Raw genomic sequence first — 26,060 nt, 5'->3', positions numbered from 1 at the left:
AGAACTGAAACAGGACTTTGATCTGGTAAGGGAAAACAATATCCAATAAATATGACAGCCAAAATGGAGTTAGAAACTTTGATGAATAAATTTATGACAAACTTACAGGCTGACTCCATTCAGTCGGACTTGCAGACTTGTCTATTTATAGCTACAACATGGAAACAACCTGTGGCTATTGTGGGACAGTATGATGAGATTGCTAGCAAACTGATATACCGATTGTTACTCTGATCAAGAAATGCAGGGAATGAATTTAAGTCTTAATAGGCCATGATCCTCTTGTCATATATGTACCATTTGTGAAATTTAATTCTGATTTTTTTTTATTTGTAATCTATGTCTTTATAAATTGCACTAGCTGGTTTTCTTAACAGCACAGCTTTTGGCATGCATAAATGTAAATTGCTGCAGAACCTGCAAGTCTTTAACATCAGGTCACAGACCATATGTGTATATGGTCTGATCCTACATACTTGCAAAGTTTTTGTTGATGGTTCTGGGAAGTCTCATAAAGCTGTAGTGGTCTGTTGTGAAGATAACAATTGGCATCATTCTGTAAAAATTTTTCTGAATTTTTTGTCTGCATGTTTTTCTCGGACACTGTGCTTGGTGCTGATATCTCCAAGATCAAGACCAACAAAATGCTGAAGAATCCTCATGTTTAGATTTATTGTTATGACAGCCAAGAATTCCACACATCCGATAATTGAGAGGGATGTGTTTGAGGAGGGGCAGACAGAACAGGTGACTAAAAGTGACCGAGTATTCCATCCCGTAATCATCCCACCCCCTATATAAGACAGAGATCACGAGGGTCTAGCTCTCTTCGACCATGGCCGGCATCTAAAGAGGACCCTCTCTGCATGCCTGCAATCTATAGGCTTCAAGCCCTGCGTCCCTGAAATTCAGTTTCCGGGTTGCTGTGAAGTCCCGCCCATGACTTCCGGGTGCCAGCCCTACAGCTGCTGGAGCCACGCCAGCTCTGCCCACCCAGCTCCACTGCTGCTGGAGTGATGCTAACTCCATATCGAGCATTCAAGATTGGTTTTGTATATTTTGTATATATTCTCTATTTATTAGTAGCATTAGTAAAACCCTTTAAAACCTTCCAACTTGAAGTCTAAGTCTCCCTACCTTCTTATATTCCTTATCATCTTTCCGATCTAAAGGAGAGGGTGGAGGGAAGGTGAGGGGGTAACAGAGAGCATCTGCCATGGTTTATTGTCACCTTGCTTTAAACCTTGACACCCCACATCACAGCCACAGCCTCCCTAGGGCCCCAGGCACAAGGACTACTGTCCCTATGGTGGGACTGCAGTTTTCTGGAGATAATGGGGAACAGCAGAGCTTTCAGGGCTCAGCCCCACATGCCCCATGGAGAGTTTCAGCTGCAAGACTGTGGCCAGGAGGCAGTGTTATAGTTGTAACTAAGTTTTGTAAACTATATCCAAGATTCTTACCTTATCTTGAGGCTTTGCAGGTTGTATACAAAAAGAGAACTGAAAGTTAGTCCTCAGTTAGTCCTTATCTTATCTTGAAAGGATAGGATGTGCTGAGAATGCACATATAAGAAATACAAGAATTTTACATGATTTCGCAATGAACATAGGAATAGTGCGCATGTGCGGTGACAAAAGGTGAAAAGTACATGGGCGAAGAAGACTTCTTACTTCATCCTGAAGACCCCCTGAACGACCACCAGAGGACACTGCACATGCTTAGAGTAGTTCCAAGGTGTTGCAACTGATCTTGTGAAATAGTTGTGTAATCTGATAAATATGCAATACATACGTTGTAACTCTAATTAATATGTATGTAACCAAATTGTATAAATGTAGTGGAGTTCAAATCAGTGGTCGAAGCCAGCTTTGGGTGTGAACCCTTGGTTTCCCAGCGCTGAAATAAAAGCACCGCATATAACTACGTCCGTGGTTATGTGTGTCGTTTGCTAACAGCAGCACTGGGACCTGTGGCAACCCATACCAGGCAGCTCTCACCCCTTACCAAATGCTCTGCCCTTCATGCATGTCCTGGACACTGGGATGGTACAGGCACCACACCAAGGAGAAGCCAGGGCGTTATGCTCCTGGGAGAGTGCACAGTCACCAGCTGTGCCTGCTGCTACATGTGGCAGGACAAGGGTGAAGCCATGGTGTTTAATTGGCTCTGGGTGGGAGGGATGCACCTGCATCATTTTTTTGAGGCTCTGCAGAGACGTGCCCTGTGCTTGTGGGTGGGAGGACATGCTCCTGAGACAGGCACACACTAGCTGTGGTGGCAGCCAGAGCCACCCCTGCTCCATGAGAGAAGCCCCACGCCTCACCTGTGCAGTTCCTCTGACCATCTTCTCTTTCACCACCACTGTCTCATTGTGGTCCTGCCTTCTGTGCTGCCTTAACCAGATTGCCTGATGCTCTCTCTTCACTGCATTGATGGCAGCCTGCAGTGGGGAAGAGGGGGAGCAGCAGCATAAGTCCTAGCCCCAGGGCACAACTGCTGCAGGGGTAGGAGGGGCACAAAGCCAGGCTGGCAGGCAATATATATACTACTACTACCCACTCGGGACCATTTCAGGTGCTGCTGCTCCCAGATGGGCTCTAGCTCCCATCTGAGCTGTGGGGCAGGAACTAAGGGGCAGCCCCACTGACCTTCCCCAGCCCTTCACCCTGAGGGACCAGCACTGGGACCCAGTGCTAACTGCCCAACATGTGGGCATTAACTTCTTGTGTGCCATGGCCTCTGAGGGTTGAGTGTGCTACAAAGCATGCCCCCCAAACATTAACCTCTTGAATACCAGGGATCCAGTGCACACATTTCAGTCATTTTTGTGCCAGTTCATCAGTGCTGAATGCTCCCAGGCTCATCAGCCCATCATCACATATACACCTGGCACACAGCAGCAGTAAAGTCCAAGCTACCTAGAGCCTGCGCCCCAACCAGCTCCCCACTGATACACACAGGCAGGGAGTGTTAGCCTTGGGGAGACACCTCCACTGTGGAGGGCCCCATCCTGAAGTCCCACATGCCCCCACCCCACTCCACTCCCATCCACCTCTCAAGCAGCCGGGAGGAGGCAGCTGGGGCTAGAGGGCAGCCTGGGACTCACCTGGAGCCAATTCATGGCCTTTGAGTTGTGGTCAGCCTCCACCTTACAGGCCACTAGGAGCTGTGCTGTGGAGGCAGCCACCTGCTTGGCTGATGAGATGAGCTTTTCCTCACCAGTGTGGCCCTGCACTGCTGCCTTCTGATAAATGTGACCCATGCACTTTGTCCCCAAAATGATGGCACACAGCAACAGACTGTTCACCCTCATAAGTGCATCCAGACAAAATTCCACATTATTAAGTCTATCTACTCTGATGATATATTTAAAACTGCTGAATTATTTATATCAGTAGCTGAAGGCAGCCTGGAAGCTATGAGCTTACTAAGATGCACTTCCAGTGGATGTTTCAGGGGAGGTACCACATGTATGGTATTCAAGAGACACCACAGAGCAGCTGGATGGTTACACCCAAAATACAGCAGAGTGTTCCTGCAAGTAGGCTGACCTCAGGCACTGCTGCAGTAAGTCATTAGCCCAATCATTTGTTAACAACAGGTCAGCCAGAGAATTTTTCCTTAGCACTACAGTTCTGGATGCAATGACTTACATGTGGCTAAAGCATCTTCCAGACAGACATTTGATCTAGACACAGTTCCCCTCGGAACTGTACCCTAGTGGTTACCTCCTTTGGATTAAACCATCCTTTGACCTCCTCTCCACCCAGCTTCAATTTCTACCCATTGATTCCTGCCTACCTAGTAGAAGTACAGGAAAGAAAGAAAAGAGAGAGAAAGATTTCACCATCCTTATGGCTCCGCTTCATGTGTGTCGAGGTTTTGATTGCGGGGTGACAATAAAACCCTGGCAGATGTATTGTTAACCTCCTCTCCTCTCCTTCCCCCTTCAGCCCCTCCCTCTCCCCCCTTCTCACTAAGGACAGGCGATTGGGAGGGAAAGAAGGAAAGAGAGAAGAGAGTTGGAAAAATTAAAAATGTTTTACTAATGCTACTGATAAAATAGAGGAAAATAATACAAAATACACAAAACCAATCTGGAAAGTCCCAGCAACTGCAGAGCCGGCACCCACAGACCTGGATTGGACTCTGCAGCCAACCGGAGCTGGATTCAGTCTCTCACTAGGCCTCAGTTCACAGGGACGACTTGCAAGGTTGACGTATGATGTGGAGAATGCAAAATTGCCGGCAGGACCTCTTTGAGCACGGACAGGTGGGCTGGCGAGAGTAATGAGTCTAATTCAATATGAATTTAACATCAATACCCTTTAATGAACTCTTAACAACACTGAATATCAATGTCCGCCAGACCATGTTTTTCCAACCCAGGCTACGATTGGTTACACTTGCAGTCACTCTTCCCCCCCCCGCTATGGTGATTAGCTGCAGGGCACTGTCCACAAACTGTTCATGCGCAGCGACGATAGCGCCCCTCCTGCAGCCTGGGTCGAGGACAGACCAGCTTCTGTTTACTTCCGTGTGGTCCTAGTGCACCTCAGTCACTTCAAGCTCTGGCTTGTTCACAGCACACAGCCCATGTCCTCTTTCTTCCAAAAACTCTCCACAATTCCTCCTTTTTTTTTCTTTTTGGACAAGCCAGGCTTGATTAGCTATGCGTTCTAACCCCTCTTTGATACGTGATAAAGGACAACTTATACATAACATATCAATTACAACAATAATCAACATAAACAATGCACTTTGCAATAAACTCTTAATCCACCCCCCCTAGGCCAAGCCAATTTGTTAAACTTTTTAAACCAAAAATCAATCGGTTCGATTTCCTGTGGCTCTGGCCCTACGAAAAGGCGATCATTGCAATTGTCATGGTTGTCAAACCATGCGCTAATATTTTTCTTCTTAGTAAACTTGAGGTATTCCATTGCCGTTTAAATATCGCAATGGATTGATTAAACAAATTCCAAGAACTTTGGTTTAATGGTACTCCTACTTAACATGTAACAAACGATGTGCTGGGTGTTGATAAACTTACTCAGAAGGTAGTGGTGTTTAAAGGCCTACTTATATAACTATATTACACATACATGTCACAGCTAAATTAATGCAAAGGTTACGCCTCACTCTGTGTCCTCCGAAGGTTCTGTTGCAGGGAGCTGATTCAGTTGAATTTGTTTCAACTCTGGCTTTACCGCTCGTCTTGGAACCCCCAATGGACCTTGATCTGTGGAGACACATATACCCTCTACCGTTAAAAATAACAGGTACTGGTCCCTTCCACATTCCAGTGGTGGGATCACGATATCTCACCATGAATTCCGGTAAAGTATTCTTCCTTCCTAGTCTGATCTGATAATGATGAATGATCACAGGAGGCTCCTCATGATCTCCAGTTAAACATAAATAATTCAAGGTAAACAACACCTTTGCTAAGCGCTGTTGACAATCTAACTCTTCCTGCTTCTGTTTGTTCAAATACCCCTTAATCATTTGATGTGCCCTCTCGATGATTCCTTGGCCCATTGGGGAATGAGGTATACCTGTAACGTGTTTCACTCCCCATTTCATTAGAAAAGTTCTAACTTTCTGGCTAACATAGGCAGGGCCATTGTCTGTCTTAATCTTTTCTGGGACACCCATTACAGCAAAGCAAGCTGTGAGATGTTTACATACATGTTGTGCTTTTTCCCCTGGTAAAACAGTAGCCCATATCATTTTTTAAAAAGTATCAATTGTGACATGCACATATTTAAGTCTTCCGAATTCTGGCACATGTGTCACATCCATTTGCCATACTTCTAAGGCTTTTAAATCTCGAGGACTGACACCGATTCCTATACCTAACATCTGGCCTCCACACTGAGGACATGCCTGTACAATACTTCTTGCTTCATTTTAAGTTAAATCGAATTGTCTTTGCAGACCTCTGGCATTTTGATGAAAACTCTCATGACTTTGTCTCGCTTGTTGGAATTTATCCGTTGGAGGCATGTGCTGTACTGAACTTACTAAACTATCTGCAATTTGATTTCCTTCACCTAGACCAAGATTCCATTGATGACTACGAATGCGAATCACACAGCAGGGTTCTTTTCTTTGATTTAAAATAGCTCTCAACTGTACAAACAATTTTCCTAATCGAGGATTATTCGATTGTCTTAGCAGAGCATTTTCCATTCTGGGTATTACACCTGCTACATACAAAGAATCTGTGACAACATTTAAAGCAGATTTCAGCCAATTATTTAAGGCCCATATTACTGCCGTGAGCTCTAACGTCTGCAATGAATCCTCTTTTGAACCTTCAATTAAATGCTGTTTCCACTGACTATTCTCTTGCCAGACACATGCTGCCTGGTGTCTTCGTTTTCCTGCATCTGTATATACTGTAAGCCCTTCAACAGGTTTTGCTTTTACTTTGCTTCTCTCTAACCACTGATTTGTTCTAAGGAATTGCCATAGTTTCCCTTTTGGTTGTCGAGAATGTACCTTGCCTATAAATCCTAATAATGCATTCTGAATAGGCACCGAATTTCTCAGCCACCATTCTAAATCGGCTCCATTTATCGGAATACTGATGTCATCTGGTTCCTGACCACTAATTTCTAATATTCGAGATCTTCCTTTTCGAATCAATTCTCCAACTGCTTCTGGTCTTGTTTGAATGCTGAATTTTGGTTGGACACTAAGAAAAAGCCATTCTAATAATTGTAAATCATTTTCTGTTTTCAACCTGACAGTGGCACAAAAGGAAGAATCTATAGCAAGATCTATGGGGAATTCCCCGTCTTTGTTTTGCCACTGGCAGATGATTGCACATGGATGTTCTAGATTGTTAATAAGAAGGGAAATTGGTCGATCAGAAAGTCTTCGGCTAGACCAATTTGTCTGTACCTTTTGTATAATATCAGAAAGACATTTGAGATGCACGGACTGTAAGCTTATTTTCTTAGCTGGATCACCTCCTTCATGTAGCCGGTCAATAAAATGCGAGAAATTTTCTGTAGTGCCTTGGTGTATTCCGCTGTATGAGGGAGCTAAGGGTCCTGGTAAGGTTAAGAAAGCATCTAGGGCAAGTTGTGCAGCTTTCTGGTGAACTTCAGCACCAAATCACAGTTGGACTTCTATTGTAGCATACTGTCCACGACCCGTATAGGCGTCGGGTACCACATTGGTTAATGGGTCATTTGGACTGGTGTGTTTGGCTGTTTCTTGCTGCGCTCGTTGATACCAGGCCGATTCCCACAGGAGGAATTGTGCTGGAGTTAGTAATAAGCGCATTAAATTTTGGCAGTCCATGGGACACAATAAGTCAGCGGTAAAAATCCAATGCAGTATTTGTCTGGTCGCTTATGAACGTATACCATAGTTGGTGATTGTTTGTTTTGCTTGCTGTAAAATTTTCCATTCATGTGGTTCCCATACCGCTCTCTGGGTGTTCATATTCTGAATTACCAGTAGGGCTAATTTTGCTGGAGACCAATCACCTTCTAGGATGGCATCTTTGATGACCCCTGACCATCTGCCAGGTCGGGGCTGTGGTTGGTCAGTAGAATCTATAGGTACCCTTGGTTGCATTGTTTGTGGAAGGCAAGCTGGTTTTTGAAACTCTATTTGTCTCTTATTTTTCTCTACATCTGACATTCGCAAGTCAAGTTGTTCAAGCTTGCTGGTAATCTTTTGCAGTAACTGCTCTACTACTTGGGGTGAGCCCAATGATGTAGAAGGAGGCTCACAAGAAACTTCCACAGGTGTGGGGCGGCCCCGGCCCGGCTGACGCGATGGTCTTAGAGGGGGGTGTGTCTGGCTCGGGGTAGGGCAGAGGTGGAGCTGTAGGTGGAGGGCGGCACTCAGGGCCTCCCGCATCCGGACAGTCCCCTAGTTGCACTTCTGCTTTCTTGTCAAATTGCCCCAGAGACTCAGAGGGGGAAACTTCCGGTTCTTTGTTTACGGACGGCAAAGTTTCCAACTCCCGCCGCAGATCGGATTGCGAGAGTATTGGCTGAGCTGGGACCCCTCGACCACCCCGAATGGCAGGCAGACCCCATAGAGTAGCCCACAGGCCCCTCTTCTCTTTTGGCTGACAAGTTTTATCAGTCCAGGTTTGTTCTGGGACAAGCGCCCTCGCGGCTCTCAGGGCAGCGCTTTGTTCGGACTTCATTACTTCTAATGATTCTAACACGTTTCTCCATAGTTCTCTGAGAGCTTTAATTTCTTTCTCTTCTTCCCCTCTGATGGCCTTATCCCACATGGTGTCTGTCCCCCACTGATCTCCATTCCGTTGGGGAAAACGAAAGTGGAATTTCTCCAGAGTGTCCCCACTTCTGAGCTAAAAAAATCAATGTGATTAACTTTTCCCGTGACAATTCGATACCTCTCTTAGAGCGAATAGTTGTCAACAGTGCCGCGGCTGTTTCAATATCCATTATCTTATCAGCGCGGTCTTAAAGTAGAAGGCAAGTGGCCAGCTCGTCTGGTGCTTGTCTTTTGATACCGGACAAAGCACACCCTCCTACAACCCGGCTTGGCTCCGTCTTTATGAATGCTGCTTACCGCAGTAAATTGCCCTCCGGAGATCCTGCTTTGCTAACCATCCTCTGCTACCATATGACGTATGATGTGGAGAATGCAAAATTGCCGGCAGGACCTCTTTAAGCACGGACGGGCGGGCCGGCGAGAGTAATGAGTCTAATTCAATATGAATTTAACATCAATACCCTTTAATGAACTCTTAACAACACTGAATATCAATGTCCGCCAGACCACGTTTTTCCAACCCTTATATACTCTATACCCAAAGGCCATGCGGCAAGCACAGGCTACGATTGGTTACACTTGCAGTCACTCTTCCCCGCCCCCACTATGGTGATTAGCTGCAGGGCACTGTCCACAAACTGTTCATGCGCAGCGACGATGGCGCCCCTCCTGCAGCCTGGGTTGAGGGCAGACCAGCTTCTGTTTACTTCTGTGCGTTCCTAGTGCACCTCAGTCACTTCAAGCTCTGGCTTGTTCACAGCACACAGCCCATGTCCTCTTTCTTCCAAAAACTCTCCACACAAGGTCTTCTCCTAATGTCAGCCATAAGCAAAAGGGACGAGATCCTCGTGATCTCCCACTTTTATAGGAAGTATTCATGTGAATGGGATGTTATACTCCGTTGGTCAGTTTCTTGGTCACCTGTTTTCTCGTTGCCCCTCTTGCGAGAGGTGCATCCATCCTTATCAATAACCTCGCATTCCATTGCTATGTTTACCAAAACATGTATCTGGTTCTCCAGGAAAATGCAGCTAATATGAAGGCTTTAGCTGACAGGCAAATTCACTAAAAGAGAAACTTGTTTTTAACAAAACCAGGACAATGTGTGATGGAGTTCGAAGTCTTGGGTGCAGCGATGTGTGGCGTCCTCTGGTGTCTTGTTCAGTTCGTGTGGTGAGACTGGTGGGCAGAGTGGTCCTCAGCATGGTGGGTGGGCGCTGCCAGCGCTTGCACAAGGTAGGCCTTTATAGCCCTCTGGGTTGCCCACTTGCATAACTTTTGGTCTTTTGTGGAGGTGTTATTGTGAAAGAGAGAAAAGTCTGGGGGGAAGGGGCGATTGCAAAAGATTGACAAGTCTCCGGCCATATTGAAGGGTTTCAGCCTTTCCCTTTGTGCCATGCTGGGCATATCAGAAAGTGGAGCTATGTGCCCTCTGGCACATCCCCCACCACCTGTACTGGCCAGCTGGCCTGGTCTGTGGCTCGTTAGCTTGTCATTTATATGTAAATTGCAATTCAACCTATACTAAATGTATCATCTCCTGTGGCTGGATGATCTGTTTTTGCCACAATGTTTTGGCCATTATCCTTATCAGTACATGACAGCAGCTTCACGGGTGTGGATCTGTACAACCTTCCAGCAACCTCGACTCCACTTTTGTGATCCCACCAAGAATCAAAACTGCTGGGAGGACCTCACTGGATCCTTTCTACCACTCTCTTGGTTAGTGCAGTCTTAAATTGCTACTTATAAACTACACACATCTTGTAGGATAGTTAATTAAATCAGCCAGCAGAAGTCCTCAGGAGGACTAAGACAGAGGAAGACTGGATCAAAAGGGTGCAGCTGGCACTTGCAGTCACCATCTTTGTCATCATGGGCACTGCCCCTCTCCTACTGGCTGAAGTCTCTTACTTCCACCACTTCACTGGAAGCTGCTTCAGGATTTTTCTCCTGTATCATCGAATTTTCAGCCTCCACCTGTTTACAGCGAGTTAATCTCCATCTGTTGTTAGCCAAATATATTTATTTAGAGCCTGTTCATCTCTCTAACATCTGCTTCCATGGCAGGGGCTCAGCCACATGCCGTGCCAGCACAGGCAGTGAAGGGGGCTGTGCAAAGACCTCAACGGGAGGAGCTGTGGAGCCCAGAGAACCTTGGGGATTTGGAGAACACCCTGGCATCCACAGGCAGCCTGTTCACACCCTGGGAACTGGGGTGGGGGCACTCACCACCAGGACATGCTCCAGCAGCTTCAGGTAGCCATTGGTGCACTCCTTGCCAAAGTGCAGCACCTGCTGCAGCACATCCCCCCTCACCTCCAGGTGGTAGGTGGCTTCCTGAAACCCAGAGACAGCAAACCCCAATTCACATCCAATTCACCCTTGTAGGGTGCACACTGCCCCCCACAAACCCATGCTAGACCCACGGGCCCTGCTGACCCCTGCCGTACCTTACAGGCATGCAGCATATCCATGTCATGGTTTAACCCGAGATAGCAAGACAACCATGATAGTCGCTCAGATACCTCCCTCCCCACCCCCTCAAGTAGGGGAGAGAATCGAAAGGGAAGGGAGAAACTTGGATTGAGATAAACACAGTTTAATTGTCCTGGTTTTGTTAAAAACAAGTTTCTCTTTTAGTGAATTTGCCTGTCAGCTAAAGCCTTCATATTAGCTGCATTTTCCTGGAGAACCAGACACATGATTTGGTAAACATAGCAATGGAATGCGAAGTTATTAATAAGCATGGATGCACCTCTCATGAGAGGGGCAATGAGAAACAGGTGACCAAGGAACTGACCAACTGTGTATAACATTCCATTCACGTGAATACTTCATATAAAAGTGGGAGATCACAAGGATCTCGTCCCTTTTGCTTATGGCCGACATTAGGAGAGGTCCTTGCTAGTCGTCCCTGTGAACTGAGGCCTAGTGAGAGACTGAATCCAGCTCCGTTTGGCTGCAGAGTCCAATCCAGGACTTTGGGTGCCGGCTCTGCAGTTGCTGAGACTTTCAAGATTGGTTTTATATATTTTGTATTATTTTCTCTATTCTTATTAGTAGCATTAGTAAAACATGTTTAATTTTTCCAACTCTCTTATCTCTGTCCTTCTTTCCCTCCCAATCGCCTGTCCTTAGTGGGAAGGGGGGAGAGGGAGGGGCTGAAGCAGGGGGAGAGGAGGTTAACGATATATCTGCCACGGTTTTATTGTCACCCCGCAATCAAAACCTCGACATTAATAAAAAACCAAAATACTAATACACTACTAGTAAATAAATATACATATTTAAAATAGAAATAGAATATAAAATAAAAGATTCTCAAGGCAATTCCTCACCAACTCCGTCCACACCAAGCTTCCAGTCCCAGGAAGCAGCACCCTGGTCTCAAACAGCCGATCTCAGAGAGAAAAAAGTGGAAAAAAGCAGAAAGACCCAGAGGTCTCTGCAAAATGGAAGGATGGCAAAAATGCCAAACTAAACATTCTGAACAGAACTCCCCCGAACACATCTCCAAGAGTGGAGAGAAGAGCCAGAGAGAGAGACTGGAAGATCTGGAAGATCCCTACTCTCCTTTAAATATGAAGCATGACACTAATGGGATGGAATACTCTTATTGATCAGTCTGGATGTCAGTCAAGGTCTGCCCCATCTATGCCCCCCTTCCTCGATGCCTCACACCTGTGGGCAGAGCACTGAGAAAGTCCTTGGCTCTTAGACCGGAACAATTAAAACCATTAACTCTGTCCCAGGGTGTTATCCCTTGTTCTCAAACCAAGTAAAAATAATGACCATACTAGCTATTAAAAAGAAAGGCTTCTAATTGCATGAAGAAAATTAACTCATTTTCAGTCAAACCAGCACAATCCACAATGGCACAGCAGCTCAGGTTCACCATGGCGATGACGTCCTCCTGCCGACAGGAGTTGCCAGCGGCCTCCACTTTGGCTATAGCCATCATGATGCCTTTTGTCATACGGATTAAATCCTTTGGGGTAGAGACCTTGGTAGGAGGCATGGGGGAGGAGAAGACCCATGAGGCAAGAGGTGGCAGTGAGGTGTGAGGGCAGCCAGCAGGCAGGACAGCAGACGTGCCACTGTGGCTGTACTCAGTGCCAGCTCTTGGCCTTTGTGCTCTATTGTGGCCTCCAGTGCCTGTGTCCCCTTCGTGGCCTTGTCCTCAACAGCCTTCACCATCTTCAGCAAGGAAGTGATGTTTGTCACCATCACCTGTGGAAGGGAGATGAGCACCAGGTGAAGCCCCACACAAGCTCTGGGCTGCTGTCAGCACCCTTCCTGATTGAGGGTTCCTGCCATGGCAAACATGATGGTGGTGTCAAGGTCGGCAATGATACCAGAGATTGTGCTGGCTGCTGTGATGCAGGCTTGTGTCCCACAGTTCCCAGCCTGCAGGGCTGCCAGCATGTGAGACACTTGGAGGGTATGAGCAGGGTGACTGGGGGAGCAGAGCAGGTTCAGGCAACCCCAACTGCACACCTCCTCCAACACCTTCCAGGGATGGAGATGCTTCACATCAAGGAGGGGAATCACATGGTCTGGACACCTCTTCTTAGCTTTCATATTTTTAACTTGTACCTTTTGTGTTTGGGTGTCTAGGAGATATTGGACTCTGCTAGTTTTCAAATAAATAAAGTTTACACAATGGGCATCAGAACATTGCAGCTCATTCCTACTTTAACTACTCAACTCAATTTCTGCACTTGGGCAAGCACTCATAGGAGAACATGTTTCCTGATGGAAAGCAATCTTGTAAAGGAAGGACCTGCAGGAGGCCTGTCCTGGTTTTGTTAAAAACAAGTTTCTCTTTCAGTGAATTTTGCCTGTCAGTTAAAGCCTTCATATTAACTGCATTTTCATGGAGAACCAGACACATGTTTTGGTAAACCTAGCAATGGAATGCAAACTTATTGATAAGCATGGATGGACATCTCGCGAGAGGGGCGACGAGAAACAAGTGACCAAGAAACTGACCAACTGTGTATAACATTCCATTCACGTGAATACTTCATATAAAAGTGGAAGATCACGAGGATCTCGTCCCTTTTTTTCCTATGGCCGACATTAGGAGAGGACCTTGCTAGTTGTCCCTGTGAACTGAGGCCTGGTGAGAGACTGAATCCAGCTCTGGTTGGCTGCAGAGTCCAATCTAGGACTTTGGGTGCCGGCTCTGCAGTTGCTGAGACTTTCCAGATTGGTTTTGTATATTTTGTATTATTTTCTCTATTCTTATTAGTAGCATTAGTAAAACATCTTTAATTTTTTCCAACTCTCTTCTTCTGTTCTTCTTTCCCTCCCGATCGCCTGTAACTTTCAGTTTTCTTGGCACGGTGCCAACTCATAGAGTTGTGATACTTGTGCATCTGTTTGCTTTGGACATTATTTAGTGGTATTAAGGCAAAGTGAATTACATTGATTTAAAGATTTTATGGCATAAGTTGTATCAGTTATTTTCTACATTGTGCTCACTGATTCCATATCTGTGTTGGGCCTTCTTTTTAAATCGAAGTATTCATTATATAACAACAAGGAACTGGACAATGGTCATGATGATGTTGTGTGGTTTGTCACTGGTTTATTTCATTATACTGCAGCCACTAATGAATTTCTACTCGCTTCTGCTTTACCTTGAAAAGCCTCCAGGAGAGATTAAAGAGCAGTACGGCTCTGTGTTCGCTAATTGGTCGAGTGAAAGGCTGACTAACAATACTTTCGTTTTTTCGCTAGGACAGTTCACAAATGTTTTAGGGAACTTTGAATATCCTTGGAGTTCTGATAGAACTGTGATGGTGTTATCTGGTTTGCTGAATGTGTGGCAGTTTGTGCTACTGTTAAGAGAAATGGAGTTCAACAGAAGGTTTGCGTCTCTTTTTAGCCCTGAGATTTGCGGTGCGCCTTCGGAAGCTTTAGCAAAAAGCACTCCGAGCCGCTCAAGAAAGAGCAAAACAGCGAAAGCTGCCGCTGCATCCACTGCCCCCCCAACCGCGGCTTCGCAGGCTGAAGCTACAGCTCCTCCGCAGAGTTCCTCTGCCAAGGTCGCTGCATACAATGTTACTTCTCCAGCCTCAAAGGCTAACAAGGCAGCCCCCCCTTCCTCACACACTGGTCACTGTTGCTGCTGTAACCACAGCAATCACTGTGACAGTCATTCAGACTCTGGAAATTAATCAAATGATGGTGAACCCATATCAGCATCAGTTGCCGGTTGTAAGAAAGTCACTAGAAAGACTACCCGTGCAGCAGATGATGGCACAGGGCCAACATCAACCCAAGGGGCATCATCAGGACAGGGAGGAGATGAAGTGACCACCACTGGGTCCTTTTCTCCAGGAGAACTGAGAGATCTGCGAAAAGACTTTAGTCGTCGTGAAGGTGAGAATATTTTAACCTGGCTGCTCCGATGCTGGGACAATGGGGCAGAAACAATTGAATTGGAAGGTGGTGAAGCCAGGCAGCTGGGATCTCTGTCAAAAGATTCCACCATTGATAGGGCAATTTCCATAGAGTCTAACGCCACTACTCTCTGGACCCGACTCCTGGCAGCTATGAAAGTAAGATTTCCCTACAAGGAAGACTGTATATCCAAGTTAGGGAAATGGAATACTATGGAGAGAGGTATTCAGTTCCTGAGAGAATTAGCTGTGCGAGAGATCATCTATTTTGGACCAAACAGCCAAGAGGGGACAGACCCAGATAGAATCAATTGTACACGACCTCTGTGGCGCAGATTTGTACAAAGTGCACCACCTGCATATGCTAAGTCATTGGCAGGAATGGTCTGGTCGGCTGGAGGTGTACAAGATATTACTGAAGTGATTGAGCAGCTCCGGAACTTTGAGGACAGCCTTGCTGGTTCTCTACGGGCTTGTGTCTCTGCCGTGGAGAAACTGTGTGAAAAATCTGATGACCGGTTTGAAAAGCTGTTGCTTGCTCAGAGAAGACACGTACCATTCACGACCTGCACAAACCTATGTTTCAGCTATTAGGAAAAGGCGCTTCCAATTTCGAGAGAGAGGACAGAGGCAGCCCACAAAAAGAGGTTCACTGTGGTTCTTCCTACATGAGCAGGGAGAAAACATGAATAAGTGGCATGGAAGACCTACCTCAGAACTTCAAGAACGAGTACGTGAGATCAAAGGAAAAAGTCCTAGGAAGGTGGCTGCTCCAGTTTACAAAAGGAGCAGAAGAGATTCTGATGCTCTTGAAGGAACCCCTAATTCACACCCAGAGACTGCGCAAAACAGAAATTAGAGGTGCCCTGCCTCCAACCAGGTGGAGGAAAGGGATAACAGAGTTTATTGGACTGTACAAATACGATGGCCTGGTACAACACACCCCCAGGAGTACAAAGCTTTAGTGGACACTGGTGCTCAGTGCACAATAATTCCTTCTAATTATAAAGGAACGCAATGCATCAATATTGTTGGAGTGACTGGGGGATCCCAGGAACTGACTGTTGTGGAGGCTGAAATGAGCCTAACTGGAAAAAACTGGCAAAAGCATCCCATTGTGACTGGTCCAGATGCTCCGTGCATCCTTGGCATAGACTACCTCAAGAGAGGGTATTTTAAGGACCCAAAAGGGTACAGGTGGGCATTTGGTATAGCAGCTGTGGACACTGAGGAAATTGAACAGCTGTCTGATTTGCCTGGTCTTTCAGATGACCCTTCTGTTGTAGGACTGCTGATGGTTGACGATCAGCGGGTGCCAATTGCTACCACGGTGGTGCATCGCCGGCAATATCGCACCAACCGAGACTCTTTGATTCCTATCCAGAAGGTGATCCGTCAATTGGAAAGCCAGGGTGTGATCAGTAAGACTCGCTCACCTTTTAACAGCCCAATTTGGCCAGTGCGTAAGTCTAGTGACGAGTGGAGACTAACTGTAGACTATCGTGGCCTGAATGAAGTTACGCCACCACTGAGTGCTGCTGTGCCTGACATGCTAGAACTGCAATTTGAACTGGAGTCAAAGGCAGCTAAGTGGTATGCTACAATTGACATTGCTAATGCATTTTTCTCTATTCCTGTAGCAGCAGAGTGCAGGCCGCAGTTTGCTTTCACCTGGAGGGGCATCCAGTACACGTGGAATCGCTTGCCCCAGGGGTGGAAGCACAGTCCTACCATCTGCCATGGACTGATCCAGAACATGCTGGAGCAAGGTAAAGCTCCAGAACACTTGCAATATATCGATGACATCATCGTATGGGGCGACACAGCGAAAGGAGTCTTCGAGAAAGGTGAGAGAATAATTCAGATTCTTTTGGATGCTGGTTTTGCCATAAAACGAAGCAAGGTCAAGGGACCTGCACGAGAGATCCAGTTTTTAGGAATAAAATGGCAAGATGGCCGTCGTCAGATCCCAATGGATGTGATCAACAAAACTGCTGCACTGTCTCCACCTACTAATAAAAAGGAGACACAGACTTTCTTGGGCGTTGTAGGTTTTTGGAGAATGCATATTCCTGACTACAGCCAGATTGTGAGCCCTCTCTATCGAGTGACTCGGAAAAAGAACCAATTTGAGACAGCAAAGCCCCACCAAGTGGTCATCCCAGGCAAGGGGCTGCTGGGTTGGAGGCACCCCAGAGTTCAGGCTCTCTCCAAGGAAAGTGCTCTGCCCTGGAGGGAAACACTTCACCTGGAACCACACACCTCAGCCTCTGGGCACTCACCTCTGATCTCCCCCCAAGGCACTCACCTCTGAGCTCTGGCTGTGGCTCTCTGCTCCCAAATGAGTAGAGGCTTGAGGGAGAGAATGAAGTAGAAGGACAGAACCAGGACCTGGGAACAGAAAGATCAGCAAAGCCCTCAGCAAGACATGGATAGGCATCACCAACCACAATAAATGCCTCTCTCCCAGACTTATGGGGAGGGCAGAGACCCCTTCACAGACACTGGGACTGAAGCCACTCACCACGATGCAGGTGCTTGCTGTGGTAGTTTTGTTGGTGGACTGTCTCACCAAGGCATGTAGTTTCCACAGCTGCTCAAGCAGTGACCTGCAGGAAAGCAGGCAACGCAGTCTAACACAGTGGCTGAACCAAGAGCTGCACTTCCCTCCTGCCCCTTTGCAGCCAGAGACAGACCACAATCCCAAGAAGAGGAACAATTTTCCCTGCCACATGTCCTGCCATGTCCAACAACGAGAACTCACATGTTTTGCTTCTGCAGCAGCTGCACCTTCTTCTGCAGCTCATGGTTCTGAGCCGTGCAGATTGCCACCCTTCTCAGGAAAGACAAACAGCACACATTCTGTTAGTCAACAGCAGGGACTTCACCAGAGTCTCTCCCTCAGGGAATCAGTCGCCAACTCCAAGTGGCTGGGGCAGTTACAAGTGCTCCTGGGGTCTCCCTGGCACCAGCTGGAGCAAAGCCCAGAGAATGACATCTCACACCAGGTTTGGGAAGGGGTAAGCCCTGCCCAGGCCCACAGAGAAGCAAAAACAAACCAGCCTAACCTGGAGAACACACTGGACCTGGCAGACCAGCACCTGGCTCAAACGGAGCAAGTTCTGAGCCATCTCCAGTCCTAAGAGAGAAAGCTGCTGAGCCTCTTGAGAAGACCACAGGGGTCAGCCTCACTTTCTGCCCAGGGATGCAAGACCCCAACAGTGGCACAGCACAGTTGCTGCATGCCCATACCTGTTTTCCAGGCTGTCCACGTAGATCTTCTTCCTGCGACATCTATCCTGGGCTGACTGCTTGTTCTGAATCTTCCAATGCACTTTCTTCAGAAGTCACTCTTCAGCCTGCAAGGGCCATTTCTCATTATCAGCCCAGAGGCGAGTGCCCAGAGGCTGAGGTGTGTGGTTCCAGGTGAAGTGTTTCCCTCCAGGGCAGAGCACTTTCCTTGGAGAGAGCCTGAACTCTGGGGTGCCTCCAACCCAGCAGCCCCTTGCCTGGGATGACCACTTGGTGGGGCTTTGCTGTCTCACCCCAGCTCTGGACTCTTCCTCAGTCCTGTTGCGGAGGTCTGCCTGGGGTCAGGGCCCTGGGCCAAGGACAGCACCAGAACTGGACAATAACCAGTCCCTCTTGGAACACAAGCTGTGCTTGTGCCTGGCAGTCTTGTTATCCAGTAGCATGGTGCTGATGAGATGTGACTGCCGCCTCCTTCTGCCTGTTGGGGTGATGTTGGGCACCCTGCCAGGCAGGGAAAAGCAGAGCTGTGTTAACAGATAATCCATCAAAGCAGATGCTTTTGAATACTCCTGATTGCTGGCAGCTCAGAGGGTTTACTAGGGAGGAATCATTTTAGGGATGACCTGATTTTATACTCTGCTCCTTAGCAGGGTCCTATCTGAAATGGGGTATGTCTTGTCCCGCCCAGAGGTGGGGGGAAGAGGTGACTCAGATTTGTTGGTCCCCTTGGTTGGAAAAGAGTATACATGATACTTAAGGTCTGTAAACAAAGACTCTTATTTTGCAGCTTGGCCCAACGGGCAAATGATTTAGTGGCAGAAGGATTTAAGTTACTTAGGCTCAATTGGTAAACAGTTTAGTGGCAAAAAGATTTACATGAAAGAGTTTTGAGGCACATGTGAGGCTTTAAACCTTATGTTACTATATTACTTATTAAAAGAAAAGCAAAATGATAGAAATATAAGGAAGGAAGGAAGGAAAAGAGAGAGAGATTTCACTACCCTTACTGCTCTGCGATGCGGCTCGATTGGTTGATCCCCTGGTGTTGACCAACCAAGTGGCTTTTGCTAAATGTGAATCCCAGTTTTTAAAGGTTCCACCACCAAGTGCCTTTAGTGTAGTTTTTAGCAAACCATTGTACCTTTCAATTTTCCCAGAGGCTGGTGCATGATATGGAATATGATATACCCACTCAATACCATGTTCTTTGGCCCAATTGTCTATAATACTGTTTTTGAAATGAGTACCATTGTCTGATTCAATTCTTTCTGGCGTATCGTGTCGCCAAAGGACTTGCTTTTCAAGGCCCAAGAGAGTATTTCGGGCTGTAGCATGAGGTACAGCATATGTTTCCAACCATCCAGGGGTTGCTTCCACCATTGTAAGTACATAACGCTTACCTTGATGTGTTTGTGGAAGTGTAATATAACCAATCTGCCAAGCTTCTCCATACTTATACTTTAACCATCGCTCCCCCATACCATACAGGCTTTAACCGTTTCGCTTGTTTGATTTCGGCGCAAGTTTCACATTCATGAATAACCTGTGAAATAGTGTCCATAGTTAAATCCACCCCTCGATCGCGAGCCCATTTATATGTTGCATCTCTACCTTGATGCCCTGAAGCATCATGGGCCCACCGAGCTAGGAAAAGTTCACCTTTATGTTGCCAGTCCAAGTCCACCTCAGCTACTTTAATCTTAGCAGCTTGATCTGCTTGTTGGTTGTTTAGATGTTCCTCGGTGGCTCGACTTTTAGGCACATGAGCATCTACATGATGAACTTTCACAGGCAGGCTCTCTAGCCGAGCAGCAATGTCTTGCCACAGTGTGGCAGCCCAAATGGGTTTACCTCTGCGCTGCCAGTTGCTTTTCTTCCATTGCTGTAGCCACCCCCACAAGGCATTTGCTACCATCCATGAGTCAGTATAGAGATAAAGTATTGGCCACTTCTCTCGTTCAGCAATGTCCAAAGCCAGCTGGATGGCTTTCACTTCTGCAAATTGACTCGATTGATCTTGTCCTTCAGTGGCTTCTGTAACTTGTCGTGTGGGACTCCACACAGCAGCTTTCCACCTTCAATGGTTTCCTACAAGACGACAGGATCCGTCTGTGAACAGTGCATACTGCTTATCAGTCTCTGAAGGAGTATTATACCGTGGTGCTTCTTCAGCACGTTTTACTTCCTCCTCATCTGGAGACATCCCAAAGTCTTTACTTTCTGGCCAGTCTGTAATCACTTCTAAGATCCCTGGGCGATTGGGATTTCCAATTCGAGTTCGTTGCGTGATCAATGCAATCCATTTACTCCACGTAACTTCGGTTGCATGATGTGGAGAGGGAACCGTCCCTTTGAACATCCAGCTCAGCACTGGCAGTCGAGGTGCCAGGAGGAGCTGTGCTTCAGTACCGATCACTTCTGAAGCAGCTCGAACTCCTTCATACGCTGCTAGTATCTCTTTTTCAGTTGGAGTATAGTTGGCCTCAGATCCTTTGTATCCTTGACTCCAAAAACCTAAGGGTCGACCTCGGGTTTCTCCTGGTGCTTTCTGCCAGAGGCTCCAGGTAAGTCCATTATCTCCGGCTGCGGTGTAGAGCACATTTTTAACATCTAGTCCAGTCTGAACTGGTCCAAGGGCCACCACATGAGTTATCTCACGCTTAATTTGTTCAAAGGCTTGTCGTTGTTCAGGGCCCCACTCAAATTGGTTCTTTTTCCGAGTCACTCGATAGAGAGGGCTCACAATCTGGCTGTAGTCAGGAATATGCATTCTCCAAAAACCTACAACGCCCAAGAAAGTCTGTGTCTCCTTTTTATTAGTAGGTGGAGACAGTGCAGCAGTTTTGTTGATCACATCCATTGGGATCTGACGACGGCCATCTTGCCATTTTATTCCTAAAAACTGGATCTCTCGTGCAGGTCCCTTGACCTTGCTTCGTTTTATGGCAAAACCAGCATCCAAAAGAATCTGAATTATTCTCTCACCTTTCTCGAAGACTCCTTTCGCTGTGTCGCCCCATACGATGATGTCATCGATATATTGCAAGTGTTCTGGAGCTTTACCTTGCTCCAGCATGTTCTGGATCAGTCCATGGCAGATGGTAGGACTGTGCTTCCACCCCTGGGGCAAGCGATTCCACGTGTACTGGATGCCCCTCCAGGTGAAAGCAAACTGCGGCCTGCACTCTGCTGCTACAGGAATAGAGAAAAATGCATTAGCAATGTCAATTGTAGCATACCACTTAGCTGCCTTTGACTCCAGTTCAAATTGCAGTTCTAGCATGTCAGGCACAGCAGCACTCAGTGGTGGCGTAACTTCATTCAGGCCACGATAGTCTACAGTTAGTCTCCACTCGTCACTAGACTTACGCACTGGCCAAATTGGGCTGTTAAAAGGTGAGCGAGTCTTACTGATCACACCCTGGCTTTCCAATTGACGGATCACCTTCTGGATAGGAATCAAAGAGTCTCGGTTGGTGCGATATTGCCGGCGATGCACCACCGTGGTAGCAATTGGCACCCGCTGATCGTCAACCATCAGCAGTCCTACAACAGAAGGGTCATCTGAAAGACCAGGCAAATCAGACAGCTGTTCAATTTCCTCAGTGTCCACAGCTGCTATACCAAATGCCCACCTGTACCCTTTTGGGTCCTTAAAATACCCTCTCTTGAGGTAGTCTATGCCAAGGATGCACGGAGCATCTGGACCAGTCACAATGGGATGCTTTTGCCAGTTTTTTCCAGTTAGGCTCATTTCAGCCTCCACAACAGTCAGTTCCTGGGATCCCCCAGTCACTCCAACAATATTGATGCATTGCGTTCCTTTATAATTAGAAGGAATTATTGTGCACTGAGCACCAGTGTCCACTAAAGCTTTGTACTCCTGGGGGTGTGTTGTACCAGGCCATCGTATTTGTACAGTCCAATAAACTCTGTTATCCCTTTCCTCCACCTGGTTGGAGGCAGGGCACCTCTAATTTCTGTTTTGCGCAGTCTCTGGGTGTGAATTAGGGGTTCCTTCAAGAGCATCAGAATCTCTTCTGCTCCTTTTGTAAACTGGAGCAGCCACCTTCCTAGGACTTTTTCCTTTGATCTCACGTACTCGTTCTTGAAGTTCTGAGGTAGGTCTTCCATGCCACTTATTCATGTTTTCTCCCTGCTCATGTAGGAAGAACCACAGTGAACCTCTTTTTGTGGGCTGCCTCTGTCCTCTCTCTCGAAATTGGAAGCGCCTTTTCCTAATAGCTGAAACATAGGTTTGTGCAGGTCGTGAATGGTACGTGTCTTCTCTGAGCAAGCAACAGCTTTTCAAACCGGTCATCAGATTTTTCACACAGTTTCTCCACGGCAGAGACACAAGCCCGTAGAGAACCAGCAAGGCTGTCCTCAAAGTTCCGGAGCTGCTCAATCACTTCAGTAATATCTTGTACACCTCCAGCCGACCAGACCATTCCTGCCAATGACTTAGCATATGCAGGTGGTGCACTTTGTACAAATCTGCGCCACAGAGGTCGTGTACAATTGATTCTATCTGGGTCTGTCCCCTCTTGGCTGTTTGGTCCAAAATAGATGATCTCTCGCACAGCTAATTCTCTCAGGAACTGAATACCTCTCTCCATAGTATTCCATTTCCCTAACTTGGATATACAGTCTTCCTTGTAGGGAAATCTTACTTTCATAGCTGCCAGGAGTCGGGTCCAGAGAGTAGTGGCGTTAGACTCTATGGAAATTGCCCTATCAATGGTGGAATCTTTTGACAGAGATCCCAGCTGCCTGGCTTCACCACCTTCCAATTCAATTGTTTCTGCCCCATTGTCCCAGCATCGGAGCAGCCAGGTTAAAATATTCTCACCTTCACGACGACTAAAGTCTTTTCGCAGATCTCTCAGTTCTCCTGGAGAAAAGGACCCAGTGGTGGTCACTTCATCTCCTCCCTGTCCTGATGATGCCCCTTGGGTTGATGTTGGCCCTGTGCCATCATCTGCTGCACGGGTAGTCTTTCTAGTGACTTTCTTACAACCGGCAACTGATGCTGATATGGGTTCACCATCATTTGATTAATTTCCAGAGTCTGAATGACTGTCACAGTGATTGCTGTGGTTACAGCAGCAACAGTGACCAGTGTGTGAGGAAGGGGGGGCTGCCTTGTTAGCCTTTGAGGCTGGAGAAGTAACATTGTATGCAGCGACCTTGGCAGAGGAACTCTGCGGAGGAGCTGTAGCTTCAGCCTGCGAAGCCGCGGTTGGGGGGGCAGTGGATGCAGCGGCAGCTTTCGCTGTTTTGCTCTTTCTTGAGCGGCTCGGAGTGCTTTTTGCTAAAGCTTCCGAAGGCGCACCGCAAATCTCAGGGCTAAAAAGAGACGCAAACCTTCTGTTGAACTCCATTTCTCTTAACAGTAGCACAAACTGCCACACATTCAGCAAACCAGATAACACCATCACAGTTCTATCAGAACTCCAAGGATATTCAAAGTTCCCTAAAACATTTGTGAACTGTCCTAGCGAAAAAACGAAAGTATTGTTAGTCAGCCTTTCACTCGACCAATTAGCGAACACAGAGCCGTACTGCTCTTTAATCTCTCCTGGAGGCTTTTCAAGGTAAAGCAGAAGCGAGTAGAAATTCATTAGCGGCTGCAATATAGTTAAATAAACCAGTGACAAACCACACAATATCACCACGATCATTGTCCAGTTTCTTGTTGTTATATAATGACTACTTCGATTCAAAAGGAAACCCAAACACAGATATGGAATCAGTGAGCATAATGTAGAAAATAAGTGATACAACTTATGCCATAACATCTTTAAATCAATGTAATTCACTTTGCCTTAATACCACTAAATTACGTCCGAAGCAAGCAGACGCGCGAGTATCACAATTCTATGAGTTGGCACCGTGCCAAGAAAATTGAAAGGTACGTCAGAGCAGTAGAATAGCAAAAATCTCCAAATTTACCCCTTTCTCTTGCCCCACGTTGGTCGCCAATTATCTGTCGAAGGTTTTGATTGCAGGGTGACAATAAAACCCTGGCAGATGTATTGTTAACCTCCTCTCCCGCCCACTTCCCCCTTTTGCCCCTCCCTCTCCCCCCTTCCCACTAAGGACAGGCGATCGGGAGGGAAAGAAGGACAGAGAGAAGAGAGCTGGAAAAAATTAAAGATGTTTTAGTAATGCTACTAATAAGAATAGAGAAAATAATACAAAATATACAAAACCAATCTTGAAAGTCTCAGCAACTGCAGAGCCGGCAACCCAAGTCCTGGATTAGACTCTGCAGCCAACCAGAGTTGGATTCAGTCTCTCACTAGGCCTCAGTTCGCAGGGATGACTAGCAAGGTCCTCTCTGAATGTTGGCCATAAGCAGAAGGAAAAAGGCAAAAAGGGAAAAAGGGACGAGATCCTTGTGATCTCCCACTTTTATATGAAGCATTCACGTGAATGGAATGTTATACACAGTTGGTCAGTTCCTTGGTCACTTGTTTCTCGTTGCCCCTCTTGTGAGATGTCCATCCGTGCTTATCAATTATTTTGCATTCCATTGCTAGGTTTACCAAAACATGTGTCTGGTTCTCCAGGAAAATGCAGCTAATCTGAAAGCTTTAGCTAACAGGCAAAATCACTAGAAGAGAAACTTGTTTTTAACAAAATCAGGACAGGGGGCAAGGCTAGCTCTACAGGCACATTAGCAGCAGTCAGGGTTGTTTTAGCTCTAGCTAGGGCAGGTTGGCTCCTCCAGTCTCTGATGGAGGGCAGGACATGCAATCTTCAGTCAAAGAGAGACCAAGCCTTCTCCAGAGACAGGAGCATCCCTCTTCTCCCTCTATATACCTGCAGTGAGGTTGACCACCAAGGCTGTGTCAGCAGTAATAGCATCCACTTAGGAGTGGATCTTGTGCTTTGATTCATGTATCTTGTTTTTGCGCCAAGCTTTGGACATCTGAAATTGGGAGAACAAGGTCAGGAGGTAATGGTGGAGATGGGGAGCTACACCCATGCTCACACAGAATGATGCAGAAGACAGAAGAGAAAGAAGAAAGGAAGAGCTGTCACCACCCAAAACTCCCCAACCCATCCTGACCAAGAGACCCCCTCTGCTTCTGCCCCCAGATCTGAATACAACCCCACCTCTTTGCAAGCAGCAGATCTTCCCAGGAGCTGCAGACATCTCTCCTAGCAATGTGGTCATCCTCACTCAGCCTGGCCAGCAACCTCCAGCAATGTTTCCCTCAGCGCCCCCTTTTCACCTGGCACTCACAGCATCCTGCCCAAGGGGTGGCAAGGTCTCAAAGTTGTCCAGTGTGGTCTGGGCTGCGTGCACAGCCTGCATGCTGGAGTTGATGGTGCCAGTCAGGTCTTCTTGGGCTGAAGTCTGCAACGTAGGGACAGACTGAGGTACGCCAAAGGCTCCGTGTTCAGGCTCAAAGATACAGTTCACGCACACCCCCACAACATAGTGTAACATGCTATTGATGACAGTGCTCTAGGCAAGCACCTCCACAAAAGGGGAATACATTCAGCAAAAAAGGGGGTCTCCCCTCTGCACCTCCAACTGGGAAATGCCCCAGCCCACCGCAAAGCATCTGCCCAGGGTGGGTATAAGTGAGTCCTGCAGTTAGGCAGCTCTTACGGAGCAGATGCAGAGGAACCTTTTGCTGTGATTGCTGAGCCAGCAATGTGCCCTTGTGGCCAAGAAGGCCAATGGTATCCTGGGGTGCATTAGGAAGAGCGTGGCCAGTAGGTCAAAGGAGGTTATCCTCCCCCTCTACTCTGCCCTGGTGAGGCCGCATCTTGAGTACTGTGTCCAGTTCTGGGCTCCCCAGTTTAAGAAGTACAAGGAATTACTGGAGGGAGTCCAGCAGCGGGCTACAAAGATGAATAGTTGTCTGGAGTATCTTTCTTATGAGGAGAGACTGAGAGAGATGGGTCTGTTCAGCTTGGAAAAGAGAAGGCTGAGAGGGGATCTTATCAATGCTTACAATGCATATATACTTAACAGTATAATTGACTTTGCTGTTAAGTTTATTTCTTTGTTTCAAAGGGGTCTTCTTCAGTCTTAGTATTATTGCTTGTTACAAATTTTACCTTCTATCCTGAGACTGTCACAGATACAGTAATACA

The sequence above is a fragment of the Nesoenas mayeri genome, assembly GCF_963082525.1.
Source record: "Nesoenas mayeri genome assembly, chromosome: W".
Classification (NCBI taxonomy): domain Eukaryota; kingdom Metazoa; phylum Chordata; class Aves; order Columbiformes; family Columbidae; genus Nesoenas; species Nesoenas mayeri.
The sequence above is the reverse complement of the archived record's forward strand: the minus strand, read 5'-3'. Positions refer to the sequence as shown.